Source organism: Rutidosis leptorrhynchoides, chromosome 9, assembly GCF_046630445.1.
Source record: "Rutidosis leptorrhynchoides isolate AG116_Rl617_1_P2 chromosome 9, CSIRO_AGI_Rlap_v1, whole genome shotgun sequence".
NCBI lineage: Eukaryota > Viridiplantae > Streptophyta > Magnoliopsida > Asterales > Asteraceae > Rutidosis > Rutidosis leptorrhynchoides.
Genome location: NC_092341.1, coordinates 301,385,083 through 301,405,513, shown reverse-complemented (window position 1 = coordinate 301,405,513; position 20,431 = coordinate 301,385,083).

The following is a 20,431-nucleotide window of genomic DNA, read 5'->3' as shown; positions in this document are numbered from 1 at the left end:
CAAATATTCCCACACTTGAGCGTTGCTTGTCCTCAAGTAATATAGTCTTGAAATAAAAATACTAGAATCACTTCTTTATTCTTCACACTTTGTACATCAGTGATTTCTATACGGCGGTATGAACAATGATAGTAACGTTGTGGTTTACAGTCCCACATGACTATGAAAATTTAGATCCTTAAGTAAATTGGATCTTTATGAAAACATTTGATCTTTTTGAAAAGTCAATCTAGCTTTTACCCTAGATAAGTTTTCCGGAATAACCCTTCACCGGTGTTTGCAAATTGTTTTTGTGGGTTTGGTGGGTTTCAGATTTGAAAATTTTAGCTCAAAATTTACGGTTTTGTGTCACCCACTTGCTAACCTTGTATTGGGAAAGCAACACGTCCAGTATACTTGCTCTGTATATTACCTTTCGGTAAACTACCGTCCGGTTGTAAAGGAAAGCGTTGACCAAGCAACTGTTAAGGCAATGTCCCATGACATGCTTTTAATTATGGTCTATAACGTGTCGGATGCAATTACTATCCTTTGTAGGAGCAATAGTAAAGCTCATCCTTATGGTTTTTCGGTCTGGCACAAGGTCTTGTCTTTAACCATGCTATGCAACCACCGTTCTTACGGTTGACACCCGATTTGGTTCAGGTGACCTAATGAATTCCAGGTGAATCCTAGGATTTTACGTTCAATGGTAATGAATGCAATGAAAATGGGTTTTTAGAAAATAAATCGGTTTGTAATTTGATCAAAATATTTTCTCGTTCAAGCTCGAGTTTAGATATCATCGAATTCCATGAGTTTGTAATTCTCAATCTTTAATGTCAATCTCAAGGATTGAGTAATATCAGTCTTAAAAGCTGATTTTTGATCTTTAAGGAGATTATCCTTTCTGGGGATCTGATTCATTAGTCTTATCATGCTAATTTGCACGGTGCCCCCCATTGTACGAGACATATTCTCTCATGGTTAGGATAAGTCTGACCATTTGGCGACCCTGTTTGATGCTGAGGTCCATGGATTTCCTGCTGATTTTAGAGATGACTTTTCTAGATTTTTCGTCAACCTACAGCTGGTCTGGACGACAACTTCATGACCTAAATCAAGAAGCACGTGTCTTTTTCGGAAGACTTTACTTCCTTTTAAGGATGGAATTGATTCATCGTGTAGATCCATCTTTCTTTCAAATATATTACAATTTACCGGGTAGAACATTTAATTTTGTCCAAAACAAAAGTATCTTCAATTATTTGTACAAAAATATATGATATATGTTTTAAATAACTTGGTAAATTTTCTCACACTTGGCTTTTATTTTCTTTTATTTTCCTTTTTATTGTCCTCTATTCTATTTTAAATGAATTCTAACATTTTGGGTTGTGATAATGCTAAAAACGAACACATAATTCATAGCATTATTCCTCAAGAAAGACAAGCTTTTAGTTGCAATTGTTTTATTTACAAGTGATATTCGTTTAAATATTAAAAGGTGAAGACAAAAGGTAGATTCGACGATTTAAAGACGCAAATGACCAAAAAGCTCAAAAGTACAAAGTACGATTCAAGAGGTTCAATTTATTGATGAGAAGCGTCTAGAAATGACAAAAGTACAAGTTACAAAACGAAAAGTACAAGATATTAAAGTGTACGCAAGGACGTTCGAAAATCCGGAACCGGGACCTAAGTCAACTTTCAATGCACGACGCAACGGAGCGAAAATTACAAGTCAACTATGCATATAAATATAATATAATATATATATAATTCTTAAAATTATATATATTATATTTATTTATTAAAAAATCCGTCGGTAAGCTAGGAGCCAAACTTGGATGAGCTGTAATCCACTACTCCGCGATCGCGGAGATTTGAAGGAGAAACCCTTCGAGATCGCGGAGCACACCAAAACTGAAATGGGGCCTATAAAAGGCAACGCATTCGATCGATATTTTACACTTCTTTTTCTTTTCATCATACGTAAAGATATATATATATATATATATATATATATATATATATATATATATATATATATATATATATATATATTATAATTTTAATTTTAATTTTAATTTTAATTCTAATAATAAGGGTATGTTAGCGAATGTTGTAAGGGTGTAAGTCGAAATTCTGTCCGTGTAACGCTACGCTATTTTTAATCACTGTAAGTTATGGTTAATGTTATTTTTAATTTAATGAATCGTAGCTAAGTTATTATTATGCTTATTTAAGACGAAGTAATCATGATGTTGGGCTAAAAATATTAAGATTAGGTAATTGGGCTTTGTACCATAATTGGGGTTTGGACAAAAGAACGACACTTGTGGAAATTAGACAATGGGCTATTAATGGGCTTTATATTAACTAAATGATACCTCGTTAATTTAATATATAGACTTATAATTTGACGTATTTATATATAACCACATACGCTTGACTGGGCACGGTGGTCGGGATATCTATAAATACCAATAATTGTTCATTTTACCGGACACGGAACTGGATTAATAGTTAGTAGACTTGTTGAAATAGGGGTGGATTACATTCAAGGGTAATTGGTGTAATTGTTAACAAAGTAGTAAAACCTTGGTTTACACGCAGTCGATAACCTGGTGTATTCATTAAACAAAGTATTAAAACCTTGTTACAATTCGAATCCCCAATTAGATGGAATATTTGACTTCGGGAATAAGAATAATTTGGCGAAGACTTCCGCATTTTATGATTATGACTGATGGACTATTATGGACAAATCCGTATGGACATATTGAATAATCCAGGACAAAGAACAATTAACCCATGGGAATAAACTAAAAATCAACACGTCAAACATCATGATTATGGAAGTTTAAATAAGCATAATTGTTTTATTTCATATTTAATTGCACTTTTAATTATCGCACTTTTATTTATTGTCATTGTATTTATTTGCACTTTTAATTATCGTACTCTTTAATTATCGCAATTTTAGTTTATCGCACTTTATTTATCGCAATTTCATTATCGTTATTTACTTTACGCTTTAAATTAAGTTATATTTATTTTTAATATTTTACATTAGGTTTTAACTGCGACTAAAGTTTTAAAAATCGACAAACCGGTCATTAAACGGTAAAAACCCCCCCTTTTATAATAATAATATCACTTATATATATTTGTATTTTTATAAATTTAAAACTAATATAGCGTTAAGCTTGTTTAAAAGTCTCCCTGTGGAACGAACCGGACTTACTAAAAACCACACTACTGTACGATTAGGTACACTGCCTATAAGTGTTGTAGCAAGGTTTAAGTATATCCATTCTATAAATAAATAAATATCTTGTGTAAAATTGTATCGTATTTTATAGTATTTCGTTGTAAAAATAATACTATTTCCTAGTACATCTCGTACACATCAAGTATTTTTGGCGCCGCTGCTGGGGAAAGCCAAAGCGAAACGCTATAAAAAAATATATATTTATTTTTAAAAAAGTTTGTTCAAAATATATAATATATAAAATTATAAAGTAATTTTATTTCTATTTTAGTTTTTTTAAAATTAAGTTTTTATTTAATTTATATAAATATTTTATATAAATATCAAAAACAGAAAAAAAAAATTAATTAAAACTGAGAATTGGGCCGAAACCCGTCGAAGCCCAACACTGTTTTTATTTAAATATCGAAGTGGGCCGAACTGTTTTTAGCCCAATACTTAATCCGGTAATATTCATCTCCGCGATCTTGGAGTAGAAAAGGCAGAGAACTTCGAGATCGCGTAGCATACCCTGACACGCCTGGTCAAACCCTAATTATGCATTAATTACGGAGTATTATTTATTATTATTATTATTAAAACCCTAATTAGGGTTTAATTTTAAATTAATTAGTTTTAGTTTTTATTATTAATTTGTATTTTTAGTTTAATTAGTTTTAATAAAATTAATACTTTTATAAAATAAATAATATAAAAATAATATTTTTATAAAAAAATTGTACTTTTTACAACTTTAAGTTTATTTTTATATTTTGTATCTTTTTACTTGTTTTAGCGTAATATTTGTATTTTTCGCCCGTATTTAGTTTTAAGTCATAGTTTTTGCCATAGTTATTTTTATTTCTAGATTCTTAGGCTTTGCCGTAAAATCCCTTAAGTGCTTTTTCTTTAGACTAAGATTTAGGTGCTTTAGAATTTTGCGAAGCCGTTTTATAAAATTTAGTACCTTTTTAAGTTTTTGCCATTTTGGATATAGTATTCCTTTTAAGCTTTAATATTTTTAGACGCAACTTTTAATTCTTAGTTTTTAGACTTTTTAAGTTTCGACGAGCTACTTTCTTATTTTTATTTTTCGACGCCTATTATTTTTCGACGTTTTTCGACGCACTCTTTTTCTTTCTTATTTCTCGACGCTCTAGTTTTAGGACATAGAATTTTCTATTTCTTCTCTAAAATTTCCTTAAATTTAAACGAAAAATTATTTTAAGTGGTTAAATTGATAGACATCAAAATTTTCTGATTCGTAGTAATAGTTGGATTTGTACGTGGACCGGGTTATTGGAGCCAAACAGTACTCAATTATATTGAGACCAAACGAATCCTGCCCCTCTGTTGCATCTTTTGGCTATTCGAAATGTGGGCAAATTCAGAAAAGTCTATTAATTTGATAACTTATATAATTTTTCTTATTTTTATAACTAATAGGATATTCAGTGAATGCACCGAGAAAAACGTTCACCACCTTTTGTACATTCACCTGTAACCAGATCAAGACATCTAGCAAATATTGTCGCCGTTGATTTTTTTTTAGAGTCGTCATCCAGTCGACCAAGTACTCCAATTCGAATTTCCGATAATCCATTTTTTGAACCCAACCTCACAATTGAGAATTCGGAGAATATTCAGGGACAATTCATAGATCCTGAACCATTAATCTTTCCTCCGGAACCACCAATCATTCAAACATAGATTGTTGAGGAACCAACCATTAAATCAGAATCCTATAGTGGTTCAGATTCAACAAATTCAATCATGGAAAATCTGGAACCTCTAAGTATGGAAGACCGAATGAGAGCTAAACGCACTGGCCAAGGTCACGCAATTACTCAACCTGACATTAATGCGCCAGATTATGAAATCAAAGGACAAATCCTACACATGGTAACAAATCAATGCCAATTTAGTGGTGCGCCGAAGGAAGATCCAAATGAACATCTTCGTACCTTTAATAGGATATGCACACTATTTAAAATAAGAGAAGTGGAGGATGAACAGATATATCTCATGTTATTTCCCTGAACTTTAAAGGGAGAAGCCAAAGATTGGTTAGAATCGTTACCTGAAGGGGCGATTGATACATGGGATGTTTTAGTTGAAAATTTTCTTAAACAATTCTTTCCGGCATCTAAAGCCGTGAGACTTCAAGGAGAAATTGTTACGTTCACACAAAAGCCAAACGAAACTCTATATGAAGCATGGACAAGATTTGGAAAGTTATTAAGAGGATGTCCACAACATGGTTTAGACACTTGTCAAATAGTACAAATATTCTACCAAAGATGCGACATCACTACAAGGAAAGACATCGATATAGTATCTGGTGGTTCCATTATGAAGAAAACAGCAACTGATGCTTACAAAATTATTGATAACACTGCTTCCCACTCACATGAGTGGCACCAAGAAAAAGATATCGTTAGATCATCTAAAGGAGATAGAGCCGATTCTAGCCATGACTTAGATTCCATTTCCGCAAATATAGATGCTGTCGAAAGACGAATGGAAAAGATGACTAAAGATATTCACTCAATACGAATTAGTTGTGAGCAGTGTGGAGGACAACATTTGACAAAAGATTGTCTCAGTATTGAACTAACAATGGAACAAAGAGAGAATGTTTCATACATAAACCAAAGGCCTGGAAATAATTATCAGAATAATTATCAACCGCCAAGACCGATCTACAATCAAAATCAGAATTATAACCGAAATGTTCTATACAACAACCAACCAAGTCCTATCAATCAACAAGTATCTAACAATACTTACAATCAGCAAAGACCTATTTTTCAAAACAAACCACCACAAACCGATGATAAAAAGCCAAATTTAGAAGACATGATGTCGAAGCTAGTTGAATCTCAAACACAGTTTTTCACATCTCAGAAACAAACCAATGAACAAAATGCTCAAGCATTTAGAAATCAACAAGCTTCTATTCAAAATTTGGAACAAGAAGTAAGCAACCTAGCAAGGTTAATAGGTGAAAGAAAACCGGGAAGTCTACCTAGTGATACAAATGCTAACCCCCGAAATGAAACAGCTAAAGCCATTACCACAAGAAGTGGTATTACACTTAAACCACCTGAAATACCTGTAATTTCTGATGATGCTATTCCTACTCCACAAGAACCACAACCTGAGCAAGAAAAGGAAACCGAATCGGTAGTTGAAAAGGTTAATGAAGATAACACAGTTAAAGCTAAACCTTATGTTAAACCATACCAACCACCACTTCCTTACCCGAGTAAAATGAGAAAAGAGAGACTTGAAGCCGAGCAATCCAAATTCTTGGATATGTTTAAACAGATAAATGTTAATCTTCCTTTCATTGATGTGATTTTAGGAATGCCTAGATATGCTAAATTCTTGAAAGATCTAATCACTAATAGAAAGAAAATGGAAGAACTCTCGGCTGTTACTATGAATGCTAATTGTTCTGCAGTGCTGTTGAATAAGATACCAGAAAAATTATCAGATCCAGGAAGTTTCACAATTCCATGTTTTCTGGGTAGTCTTAGTTCAATAGAAGCATTGGCAGACTTAGGTGCTAGTATAAATTTAATGCCATATTCATTATACGCTAAACTAGACCTTGGAGAATTGAAACCAACACGAATAAGCATACAACTAGCCGATCGATCAGTAAAATATCCTAGAGGGATAATGGAGAACATGCTAGTTAAAGTTGGTACTTTAGTATTTCCAGTAGATTTTGTTATTCTAGACATGGAAGAAGATTCTCGAGTTCCTCTCATATTAGGAAGACCATTCTTAAACACGTCCAAAGCAATAATAGACGTGTTTGGTAAGAAACTGACCCTAAGTATAGAGGACGAGAGTGTTACCTTTTCAGTTGATAGAGCCATGTAACAACCGCAATCTGCAGATGATACATGTTATTATATTCAAACTATAGAATCACATGCAGAATTGTTAGAAGAATTTCCAGAATTATAAGGAACAGGAGAATGTTCTTTAGGAGAAGGAACTGAACCAATTGATGAAACTGAAATGTTAGATACACTGATGGCTAATGGATATAAACCAACAACAGAAGAAATTCAAATGCTAAAAGAAGAAGACAGATATCGATATAAATCATCGATAGAAGAACCACCGACATTAGAGTTAAAGCCACTTCCAAACCATTTGGAATATGCTTATTTACATGGTGAATCTGAATTACCTGTAATAATATCATCTTCTCTTACTGAAAATGAAAAATCTCAGCTCATTTCTGTGCTAAAAGCTCATAAACCAGCTATTGCATGGAAAATTCATGATATTAAGGGAATAAGCCCTTCGTATTGCACACATAAAATCCTTATGGAAGAAGGTCATAGAACGTATGTGCAACGCCAATGAAGACTAAATCCTAATATGCAAGATGTTGTTAAGAAAGAAATTATTAAACTGCTAGATGCAGGTTTAATTTATCCAATTTCTGGTAGTCCATGGGTAAGCCCAGTTCAATGCGTACCTAAGAAGGGTGGCATGACTGTCATCACAAATGAGAAAAATGAGCTTATTCCTACTAGGACTGTAACAGGATGGCGTGTTTGTATTGATTATAGAAAATTAAATGACGCCACCAGAAAAGATCACTTTCCCTTACCTTTTATTGATCAAATGTTGGAAAGATTAGCCGAAAATAGTTATTATTGTTTTCTTGATGGTTTTTCCGGATATTTTCAAATTCCAATAGCACCCGAGGACCAAGAGAAAACCACATTCATGTGCCCTTATGGTACTTTTGCTTACAAACGCATGCCATTTGGACTTTGCAATGCCCCTGCAACCTTTCAAAGGTGCATGATGGCGATTTTTCACGACATGATAGAAGAATGCATGGAAGTTTTCATGGATGACTTTTCAGTCTTCGGTGATACATTTGAATTATGTCTAGTTAATCTTGAATGAATGCTTATTAGATGCGAATAATCAAATCTAGTACTTAATTGGGAGAAATGTCATTTCATGGTTAAAGAAGGCATCGTTCTTGGTCATAAAATTTCAAAGGAAGGAATTGAAGTGGATAGAGCTAAAGTAGGTGTAATTGCTAAACTTCCACATCCCACCAATGTTAGAGGAGTTAGGAGTTTTCTAGGGCATGCCAGTTTTTACCGACGTTTCATAAAAGATTTTTCTAAAATTGCCACTCCTATGAATAAACTCCTAGAAAAGGATGCTCCATTCATTTTTTCAGATGAATGCATCAAATCTTTTAATATACTTAAAGAAAAACTCACTAATGCGCCGATCATGATAACTCTAAATTGGAATCTACCGTTTGAACTTATGTGCGATGCAAGTGATTTTGCAATGGGAGCCGTTTTAGAATAAAGGATTGAAAAACGATTTCAACCTATATATTATGCTAGTAAGATGTTACAAGAAGCACAAACGAATTACACAACTACTGAAAAAGAACTCCTTGCTATTGTCTTTGCTTTTGACAAATTTCATTCATATCTCGTTCTAGCTAAAACGGTGGTCTATACCGACCATTCTGCTCTTAGATACCTATTTTCAAAACAAGATGCCAAACCAAGATTAATCCGTTGGATCTTACTCTTACAAGAGTTTGATATTAAAATCCGAGATAAAAAGGGAGCAGAAAATCTCGCCGCTGATCATCTTTCTCGTCTAGAAAATCCCGAATTAGAAGTTCTAAATGAATCGGCCATACAAGATAACTTTCCTGATGAATATCTATTGAAGATAGATTATAATGAAATTCCATGGTTTGCAGACTATGCAAACTATTTAGTATGTGGATTCCTTGAAAAAGGATTATCGTACCAAAAACGAAAGAAATTCTTTAGTGATATAAAACACTATTTTTGGGAAGATCCACATTTGTTTAAAAGTTGTCCCGATGGAATAATACGCCGATGCGTATTCGGAGATGAAGCTAGTCAAATCTTAAATCATTGTCACACAGGACCAACAGAGGGCATTATGGGCCTCAACTCACAGTAAGAAAAGTTTACGATGCTGGATTCTATTGGTCTACAATTTTCAAAGACGCACACCTTCTTTGAAAATCCTGCGATGCTTGTCAAAGGGCCGGAAAAATAAGTCAACGTGATAAAATGCCACAAAATGTCATTCAAGTATGTGAAGTATTTGACATTTGGGGTATTGACTTTATGGGTCCATTTCCAAAATCTCATAATAATCTCTACATTCTCGTTGCCATTGATTATGTATCTAAATGGGCGGAAGCACAAGCTCTCCCAACTAACAATGCACGAGTTGTAGTCAATTTTTTAAAACGTCTTTTTGCAAGGTTTGGAACACCGAAAGCTTTAATAAGTGATCGGGGTACTCATTTCTGTAATAATCAACTTGAGAAAGTTCTCAAAAGATATGGAGTAACTCATAAAATCTCCACTGCATATCATCCACAAACAAGTGGACAAGTTGAAAATACCAACCGAGTTTAAAACGTATTCTAGAGAAAACCGTAGGATCAAATCCGAAGGAATGGTCCATTAAATTGGAGGATGCACTCTGGGCTTTTAGAACAGCCTACAAAACTCCAATTGGAACCACACCTTTTAAACTCGTTTACGGAAAAACATGTCATCTTCCAGTAGAAATTGAACACAAAGCATTTTGGGCTTTGAAGATGTAGTGACCCAAACTTTTCCATGTTTATATATATATTAAATGAAATTGTTATTTACATGATTAAGTGTTTCCAACATGTTAATCAATCAAACTTGTTAAGACTTGATTAATTGAAATAGGTTTCATATAGACAATTGACCACCCAAGTTGACCGGTGATTCACGAACGTTAAAACTTGTAAAAACTATATGATGACATATATATATGGATATATATATATATAGTTAACATGATATTATGATAATTAAACATATCATTAAGTATATTAACAATGAACTACATATGTAAAAGAAAGACTACTAACTTAATGATTTTGAAACGAGACATATATGTAACGATTATCGTTGTAACGACATTTAATGTATATATATCATATTAAGAGATATTCATACATCATATTATCATGATAATATAATAATTTAAAATCTCATTTGATATTATAAACATTGGGTTAACAACATTTAACAAGATCGTTAACCTAAAGGTTTCAAAACAACACTTACATGTAACGACTAACGATGACTTAACGACTCAGTTAAAATGTATATACATGTAGTGTTTTAATATGTATTCATACACTTTTGAAAGACTTCAAGACACTTATCAAAATACTTCTACTTAACAAAAATGCTTACAATTACATCCTCGTTCAGTTTCATCAACAATTCTACTCGTATGCACCCGTATTCGTACTAGTACAATACACATCTTTTAGATGTATGTACTATTGGTATATACACTCCAATGATCAGCTCTTAGCAGCCTATGTGAGTCACCTAATGCATGTGGGAACCATCATTTGGCAACTAGCATGAAATATCTCATAAAATTACAAAAATATGAGTAATCATTCATGACTTATTTACATGAAAACAAAATTACATATCCTTTATATCTAATCCATACACCAACGACCAAAAACACCTATAAACACTTTCATTCTTCAATTTTCTTCATCTAATTAATCTCTCTCAAGTTCTATCTTCAAGTTCTAAGTGTTCTTCATAAATTCTACAAGTTCTAGTTTCATAAAATCAAGAATACTTCCAAGTTTGCTAGCTTACTTCCAATCTTGTAGAGTGATCATCCAACCTCAAGAAATCTTTTTTATTTACAGTAAGATATCTTTCTAATACAAGGTAATACTCATATTCAAGCTTTGATTCAATTTATATAACTATAACAATCTTATTTCGAGTGGAAATCTTACTTGAACTTGTTTTTCGTGTCATGATTCTGCTTCAAGAACTTTCAAGCCATCCAAGGATCCTTTGAAGCTAGATCCATTTTTCTTATTTCCAGTAGCTTTATCCAGAAAACTTGAGGTAGTAATGATATTCATAACATCATTCGATTCATACATATAAAGCTATCTTATTCGAAGGTTTAAACTTGTAATCACATCTTATTCGAAGGTTTAAACTTGTAATCACTAGAACCTAGTTTAGTTAATTCTAAACTTGTTCGCAAACAAAAGTTAATCCTTCCAACTTGACTTTTAAAATCAACTAAACACATGTTCTATATCTATATGATATGCTAACTTAATGATTTATAACCTGGAAACACGAAGAACACTGTAAAACCGGACATACGCCGTCGTAGTAACACCGCGGGCTGTTTTGGGTTAGTTAATTAAAAACTATGATAAACTTTGATTTAAAATTTGTTCTTCTGGGAAAATGATTTTTCTTATGAACATGAAACTATATCCAAAAATCATGGTTAAACTCAAAGTGGAAGTATGTTTTCTAAAATGGTCATCTAGACGTCGTTCTTTCGACTGAAATGACTACCTTTACAAAAATGACTTGTAACTTATATTTCTGACTATAAACATAAACTTTTTTTGTTTAGATTCATAAAATAGAGTTCAATATAAAACCATAGCAATTTGATTCACTCAAAACGGATTTAAAATGAAGAAGTTATGGGTAAAACAAGATTGGATAATTTTTCTTGTTGTAGCAACGTGAAAATTGGTAACAAATCTATATTAATCATATCCTAGCTAACTTATATTGTATTATACATGTATTCTAATATATTATGTAATCTTGGGATACCATAGACACTTATGCAAATGTTTTGACATATCATATCGACCCATGTGTATATATTATTTGGAACAACCATAGAGACTCTATATGCAGTAATGAGGGAGTTAGCTATACAGGGTTGAGGTTGATTCCAAAAATGTATATACTTTGAGTTGTGATCTAGCCTGAGGCGTGTATACACTGGGTCATGGATTGATTCAAGATAATATATATCAATTTTTTTTCTGTACATCTAACGTTGGACAACTAGTTGTAGGTTACTAACAAGGACAGCTGACTTAATAAACTTAAAACATCAAAATGTATTAAAAGTGTTGTAAATATATTTTGAATATACTTTGATATATATGTACATATTTGTTATAGGTTCGTGAATCGACCAGTGGCCAAGTCTTACTTCCCGACGAAGTAAAAATCTGTGAAAGTGAGTTATAGTCCCACTTTTAAAATCTGATATTTTTGGGATGAGAATACATGCAGGTTTTATAAATGATTTACAAAATAGACACAAGTACGTGAAACTACATTCTATGATTGAATTATCGAAATCGAATATGCCCCATTTTATTAAGTCTGGTAATCTAAGAATTAGGGAACAGACACCCTAATTGACGCGAATCCTAAAGATAGATCTATTGGGCCTAACAAACCCCATCCAAAGTACCGGATGCTTTAGTACTTCAAAATTTATATCATATCCGAAGGGTGTCCCGGAATGATGGGGATATTCTTATATATGCATCTTGTTAATGTCGGTTACCAGGTGTTCACCATATGAATGATTTTTATCTCTATGTATGGGATACGTATTGAAATATGAAATCTTGTGGTCTATTGTTACGATTTGATATATATATATAGGTTAAACCTATAACTCACCAACATTTTTGTTGACGTTTAAAGCATGTTTATTCTCAGGTGAATACTAAGAGCTTCCGCTGTTGCAAACTAAAATAAGGACAAGATTTGGAGTCCATGTTTGTATGATATTGTGTAAAAACTGCATTCAAGAAACATATGTCGATGTAATATATTTCTATTGTAAACCATTATGTAATGGTCGTGTGTAAACAGTATATTTTAGATTATCATTATTTGATAATCTACGTAATGCTTTTGAAACCTTTATTGATAAAATAAAGGTTATGGTTGTTTTAAAAATGAATGCAGTCTTTGAAAAACGTCTCATATAGAGGTCAAAACCTCGCAACGAAATCAATTAATATGGAACGTTTATAATCAATATGAACGGGACATTTCAGTTGGTATCCGAGCGTTGGTCTTAGAGAACTAGAATTTTGTATTAGTGTATCTTATCGAGTTTGTTAGGATGCATTAGTGAGTCTGGACTTCGACCGTGTTTACTTGAAAAATGATTGCTTAACAAATTTTGTTGGAAACTATATATTTTTAACATGTGAATATTATGTGATATATTAATCTCTTAACGTATTTGATATTATGTGATAGATGTCTACCTCTAGAACAAGTCCCATTGACTCACCTAATAATAATGAAGAGTCAAATGTAAATTGGAATGATTCGTGGACTGATCACATTGTGACGACTCCGTCAAAACACTTAACGGCTCCGTCACTTGGTCCCACAGCTTGATCGAAACTCTATATGAATTTAATAAAACAACCTTGCATTCTTTATTTAAAAATGATTTCCTATAAAGGAGATCTACTAAAATGTATAAGTTTAGAAAAATCATACAATAATACTTTAACCAAAAGTTGACCCAAAACAAAGTCAACAAACAACCACTATTTAATGTAACAAAAATAGAATGCAAGTTAATGTTTAACAAAAGCTGCCATCGTAAATATGCAGACTCTCTAAGCACAGCGGAAGCATTCAATCATGAACCTGAGAATAAAACATGCGAGTAACTGTCAACAAAAATGTTGAGTGAATTATAGGTTTAATATTGCAAACAATATTTAATTTAAACAATAAAAATTTATGTTTGAAAACATAAAAACTCCTTTTTGAACCTCAAAATTATATGCTAGAAAACATATAATAAAACATTATTCCATTTTCCGTGAGCCACCTGGTAACCACTTAACCCTTTATTTACCCTTGCCAAACACAATAAATAATATACACCGAACAAGTGTATCTACAACTAAATACGAAGTACTAAACATTCCGATAACAAATTGCTAGCGCGACTAGCTCGAAATGGGGTTGTCAAACCCGATAGATCTATCCATAGGATTCGCGTTCACCAGTAGAAACCAGTGATTACAGTTACCAGACTAGGGAATATTTTTGTTCAACTCACAATGAATAATTTAAACCAACTTCCACTTGTCCAAAATATAAAATAAATTGCATGTATTCTCATCCCAAAAGATTTAAATAGAAAAAATGGGACTATAACTCACCTTAAATAGCAACTGAAGAAATCTCACAAACAAGCGAACAGCAAGTAAAGTAAAGTGACCAAGAAAGATCACAACGCCGACCTATAAATAAAGCAGGTCGAAATAAATAACTAACTTAGGTCAAGTCTTAGTATGATAGCTATTGTACATGTTGCAAGTAGACATAGAACATTACTCAGCAAGCATCGGTTTGATTGGAACAGCATAAGGACACACACTTTCTATTTTTAGAAAGTTTCTATTTTTAGCAGGTTTCCATTTTTGGAAAGTTTCTATTTTAGGAAAGTTTCTATTTTAGGAAAGTTTCTATTTTTGGAAAGTTTCTATTTTAGGAAAGTTTCCATTTTAGGAAAGTTTCTATTTTTGGAAAGTTTCTATCTTTGGAAAGTTTCCAAATTTAGAAACTTCTATTTTTAGAAAGTTTTGAAGTTAGGAAAGTTTCCTTATTTAGAAAGTCAACAGAAGTCAACTGAAAGTCAAAGTCAACCGAAAGTCAACTCAAAAGTCAAACTTGGTCAACATAGTCAACATTAATTTGAAAAGTGTAAGTTATAATAATAACATAGGTTATAATGTTTATTAAAGTCAAAAGTGTAAAGTTATGTCATAACATAAGTTTAATTAAATAAAATGAATTATTAAAGTTAATATAAGTTGAAGTGTTATAATTAGTATAACATAAGTATTTAATTAATTAAATATTAATCATAATATAAGTTTTATTAATTAATAATGAATTTTAATTCATATCATAAGTATTATAAATTAATAATGAATTATTAATTATATCATAAGTTTCTAATTAAAATTATTAAATCATAAGTATTTAATAATTAAATCATAATTAAATAATAATTAAGTCTTATAATAATTAAATAATTATTTAATCTTTGTTATAAGTCTTATAATAATTTCTCAAAAATAAATTTAATACTTATCATAAGTATTTTCCTTTAATAATAAAAGTATTATTAATCATAAGTTTAATTAAAATGTTAATTAAATCATAATTAATAATTAAATGATATAATAAATATTTATATCATAAGTCTTAAATAATAATAATTACTTCTTTTATCATAAGTAATTTATTAATAATGAAAGCCATTCATTTTAACATAAGTTTAATCATTAACCATAAGTTTTAAGTTTAAAAGTTCATCGGGTCGTATCTTGAGCCCCCGGGTGTCGGCTTCGGGCGAGCCACATATGCATCTCCGCCTACTCAAACCACCCGACACAATTATGTACTCAAGAACACTCCAAAAACAGTCCCTAGGTCGTGGATATCAGCCATGACAACACTTGGGAATTCAATTTACTCAAAACAGTGATTTAGGCACAACGGGTGAACCGTGGCTCGGATTTAGGTGACCCGAACATGAAAATTCGTCCCACCATCAGTCCTAACCAAATAAAACACCCTAAAGACACCAAGGATGATCACAAAGTCGGACCATACCTTGTTCTTTCCCATAACACCTTTCAATCTTTACCAAAAATCAAATTAAGCATATCTAGGGCTCCGGGAATCGAAACGACATGAATCCGGAGTCTAAAATTAATGTCTTGATGAGAGGAACTCATTTATATACTTTATTTTAACTTTTATATCAGTTACAAAGTCAGAAACACACGAAAAAGCTGCTGTCCCAATTAAATCAAACCGAAAACATATGCAAACGAGTAATTCTACGCATCCAATCAACCATACAATAACATACAATTATCATACTATCAATATAACATACAAAATCAGTAAAATATAAGAAAAATCAAAAAGCTAGGGTTAGGGTTTATACCCTAATCAAGAATCAAGAGATAGCAACGTGTAGAGGAGAACAAGAGGAACGCGTTGATGTTAAAAGCCCTAAAATCCAAGCAATAATTGATGAAGAATGATGATGATATTGATGATGAATGTGGCTGCCTCAAAAAGAAAAAGAGAGAGGAAGAAAGATGAGAGAAAAAGATACTTGCTAGTTTTAGGTTTAGAAAAGAAATGAGGAATAAAATGGAAATGAAAAATTGAAAAATAAAATAAAAATGGGGTATAAGGGGGTTTTGGCTGAAATTTTTAGAGGGGTGGGCCCCTCATGGACCACTTTGGCCAAAAAGAAGAATACTTGTGGCCCGATCGCCCGAACGAAGCCCGAAAAGCGAAAACGCTACTACGCGATTAATTTTTCGGAGCGATAACAAACACGCGACGAATAAAATATATATACACTATATATAATCATATGACATCAAAATATCATATTTAAAATAAATTGGATTTAAAAATCCCAAAATCTTGACCGTTGGTTTGAAAACCGAAAAGATTCGCCGGATAGAAATCTGCGACACGTAGAAACGTATAACTTGAAATATGAATACAAATATTCATATAACACATAATAATTAATATATTATTACAAAAATAATAATATAGGTCTTAGAAATGACGTGTCACGAATAACAATTAACGGTCGTTAAATAATTAACGGTAAAAGATAACGGAAAAAGTAGGGTCGTTACAGTACCTTCCCGTTACGGAAATTTCGTCCTGAAATTTAAGCAGGTGCAGGGGTTGACTCAGCATCTGAGAACAAATGCGGGTACTTCTGCCTCATCTAGTCTTCATGCTCCCAAGTGAACTCGGGACCGCGTCTGGCATTCCATCGAACTCGAACAATAGGAATTTTGCTCTGCTTGAGAGTCTTAACCTCTCGGTTCATAATTTTGACAGGTTCCTCAATAAAATGGAGTTGTTTATCAACATGAAGTTCCTCCAAAGGAATAGTTTCACCGGCCTAGGCCAAACACTTCTTCAAATTTGATACATGAAAAACATCTGAACAGCACTGAGTTCTCGTGGCAACTTCAAACGATAAGCCGCCGGTCCAACTCTCTCAATAATCTCAAAAGGTCCAACAAAACGAGGACTCAACTTTCCCCTTTTACCAAAACGTATCACACCCTTCCAAGGTGAAACCTTTAACATAACACGGTCACCGACCTAAAATTCAATATCGTTCCTTCCCTTATTGGCATAACTCTTTTGCCGACTTCTGGCGGTTCTCAATCTTTCCTTAATCTGTACGATCTTCTCGGTAGTCTCATGAATAATTTCTGGACCTGTGAGTTGAGCATCCCCAACCTCATTCCAGCAGACAGGAGACCTACACTTTCTACCATACAGAGTTTCAAACGGTGCGGCTTTAATACTTCCATGATCACTATTATTATAAGAAAATTCGGCCAGTGGCAAGTACTTATCCCAACCATTACCAAAATCAATGATTCATGCTCGTAACATGTCTTCCAACGTTTGAATGGTCCTTTCACTATGACCTTCCAAAACCTCGATGTAAATCGACTGTCTCGGTCCGAAATAATAGATACGGGAACACCATGTCTAGAAACAATCTCCTTCAAATACAAACGGGTAAGCTTTTCTATCGAATCTGTTTCCTTAATTGGCGAGGAATGAGTTGACTTAGCGAGTCGGTCAACAATCACCCAAATGGTATCATAACCACCCACAACTCTTGGTAACTTCGTAATAAAATCCATTGTAATACCTTCCTACTTCCACTCGGGAATCTCAGGTTGCACCAAAAGTCCAGGCGGTTTCTGATGTTCAGTTTTAACCTTAGCACAGGTCAAACACTTAGCCACATACGTAGCCACATCAGCTTTCAAATTAGGCCACCAATACAGCTCCTTAAGATCATGATACATCTTTCCTGAACCAGGATGAATAGAGTACCTAGACTTATGAGCCTTATCTAAAACAAGTTGTCGTAGATCACCAAACTTCGGAACCCAAAGGCGTCCCGCAAAAATACCGAGTGCCATCGGTTCATACCTCAAACTGTTTACTTAAGCCTCGGACCTTCCCGTTACAAAATTTTCCTCTCTCAAGGCTTCTTGTTGAGCTGCAAGAATCTGCCTTGCGAGGTTTGTTCGAATGGTCATATTCAAGGCCCTAAACCTACGAGGTTCAACTCTCTCCTTTCGACTCAAAGCATCAGCCACAACATTGGCCTTTCCAGGATGATATAAAAGTTCAAAATCATAATCATTCAACGTCTCAACCCGTCATCGCTGCTTCACGTATAGCTGTTTTTGATCAAGAATATGTTGACGACTCTTGTGATCAGTGTACACTGTACTTTTGACCCCATATAAATAATGTCTCCAAATCTTAAGTGTAAACACAACAGCTCCTAACACTACATCATGGGTTGTATAATTCTGCTCATGAATCTTCAACTGGCGTGACGCATGCGCAATAACTTTCTTTCGTTGCATAAAAATGCAACCAAAGCCTTGACGCGAAGCATTACAATAAACAACAAAATCATCATTACCCTCAGGTAGTGACAATATCGGAGCGGTAGTCAACTTCTTCTTCAAAATCTGAAAGCAGTCTCTTGTTCATTCTTCCACTCATACTTCTTCCCCTTATGCGTTAAAGCAGTCAGAGGTTTCGCTACTCGTGAAAAATCTTGAATGAACCTTCTATAATAGCCTGCTAATCCTAGAAACTGGCGAATCTGAGTATATATATATATATATATATATATATATATATATATATATATATATATATATATATATATATATATATATATATATATAGGCCTCAATCTTAGCAGGATCAACTTGTATTCCCTGTTTACTAACAATATGTCCGAGGAAATTGAACTTCTCTTAATCAGAAAGCACACTTAGAGAACTTAGCGTACAATTCTTCTTTTCTCAATAGATCAAGCACTAACTCCAAACGTTCTTCGTGCTCTTCATCACTCTTAGAATAAATAAGGATGTGGTCGATGAAAACAATAACGAATTTGTCCAGATAGGGTCCGCACACACGAGTTATGAGGTCCATGAACACAGCAGGTGCATTTGTCAATCCGAACAACATAACAAGGAATTCGAAGTGACCATAATGGGTGCGAAAAGCAGTTTTCAGAATATCAGATTCTTTAACCCGTAGTTGAAGATATCCGGAACGAAGGTCGATCTTAGAATAAATAGATGAACCTTGAAGCTGATCGAACAGATCATCAATTCTCGGAAGAGGGTAACGGTTCTTAACCGTAAGCTTGTTCAACTTGCGATAACCAATACACAAACGAAACGAACCATCTTTCTTCTTAACAAAAAGAACAGGAGCTCCCCAAGGGGACGAACTGGGACGAATAAAATATAGTTGCAACAATGAAGGGAGAACTATATGGAGTAGTCACATCGGTGACATAGATATATAAGGCAATTCTCTCAAAGGAGATAACGAGGATCATGGTCTTCAAAGTAAATTTTCATTACATTCCCGAAAGGAATGCGTACGAAAGGTGTGATATTTCATCGAGAGTGAACTTCCTTGTACAACGAGCGAGGAAATCTAGAATTCATCCATATTCTTAAATTTATGTGAGGATGAAAAGAATGTGAATTATGGGTTATAAGGAATGTCCGACTCCAGGTGAGATGAATCTCCAAAAAAAAATAATTTCATGTACCTCAAAGTATTGAATACTATGATTGATGTTTACGAGGGTGTTGCGGTTGACAGCAAAAATTGAGAGTAGAAACTCCTCAAACGGTCTAGTGAAATATATATCCATGATACCCACTATAACAACAGTTGGGGTAGAAACCCACATAGCGCCTTTTCTATAATAGGGTGACCACCGAGTGTACCCCGGAAAATTGATTTATCGGTCCGTGTTTCGGCTATGTCCAACCATAAGAGGGAAAATTTTATGAGCGCAAGACTTTTCAACAATTTTCATAAAACCGGAATCCAAAGTGGTGTAAGAGTTTCTATCAACGAACTTAATGGTAAGTTTCATCCTTAAACGGAGAATAAGAAGAACTGTGATCCAAACACTCTGTAGAGTAATGCGAAAATTTGATAAGATCAATCAAAAGGGGTTTTGAAAAAGCTTTAAACGTTTGATGTGACAACATAAACAGAATGAAGTTCTTAGTAATTTAGAAGTATGTACAATGTGTACCATTTTATATAAAACAAATTGACTTAGTCAAACAGCTCAATAAATGAGTGGTTTTAAAATAATTTT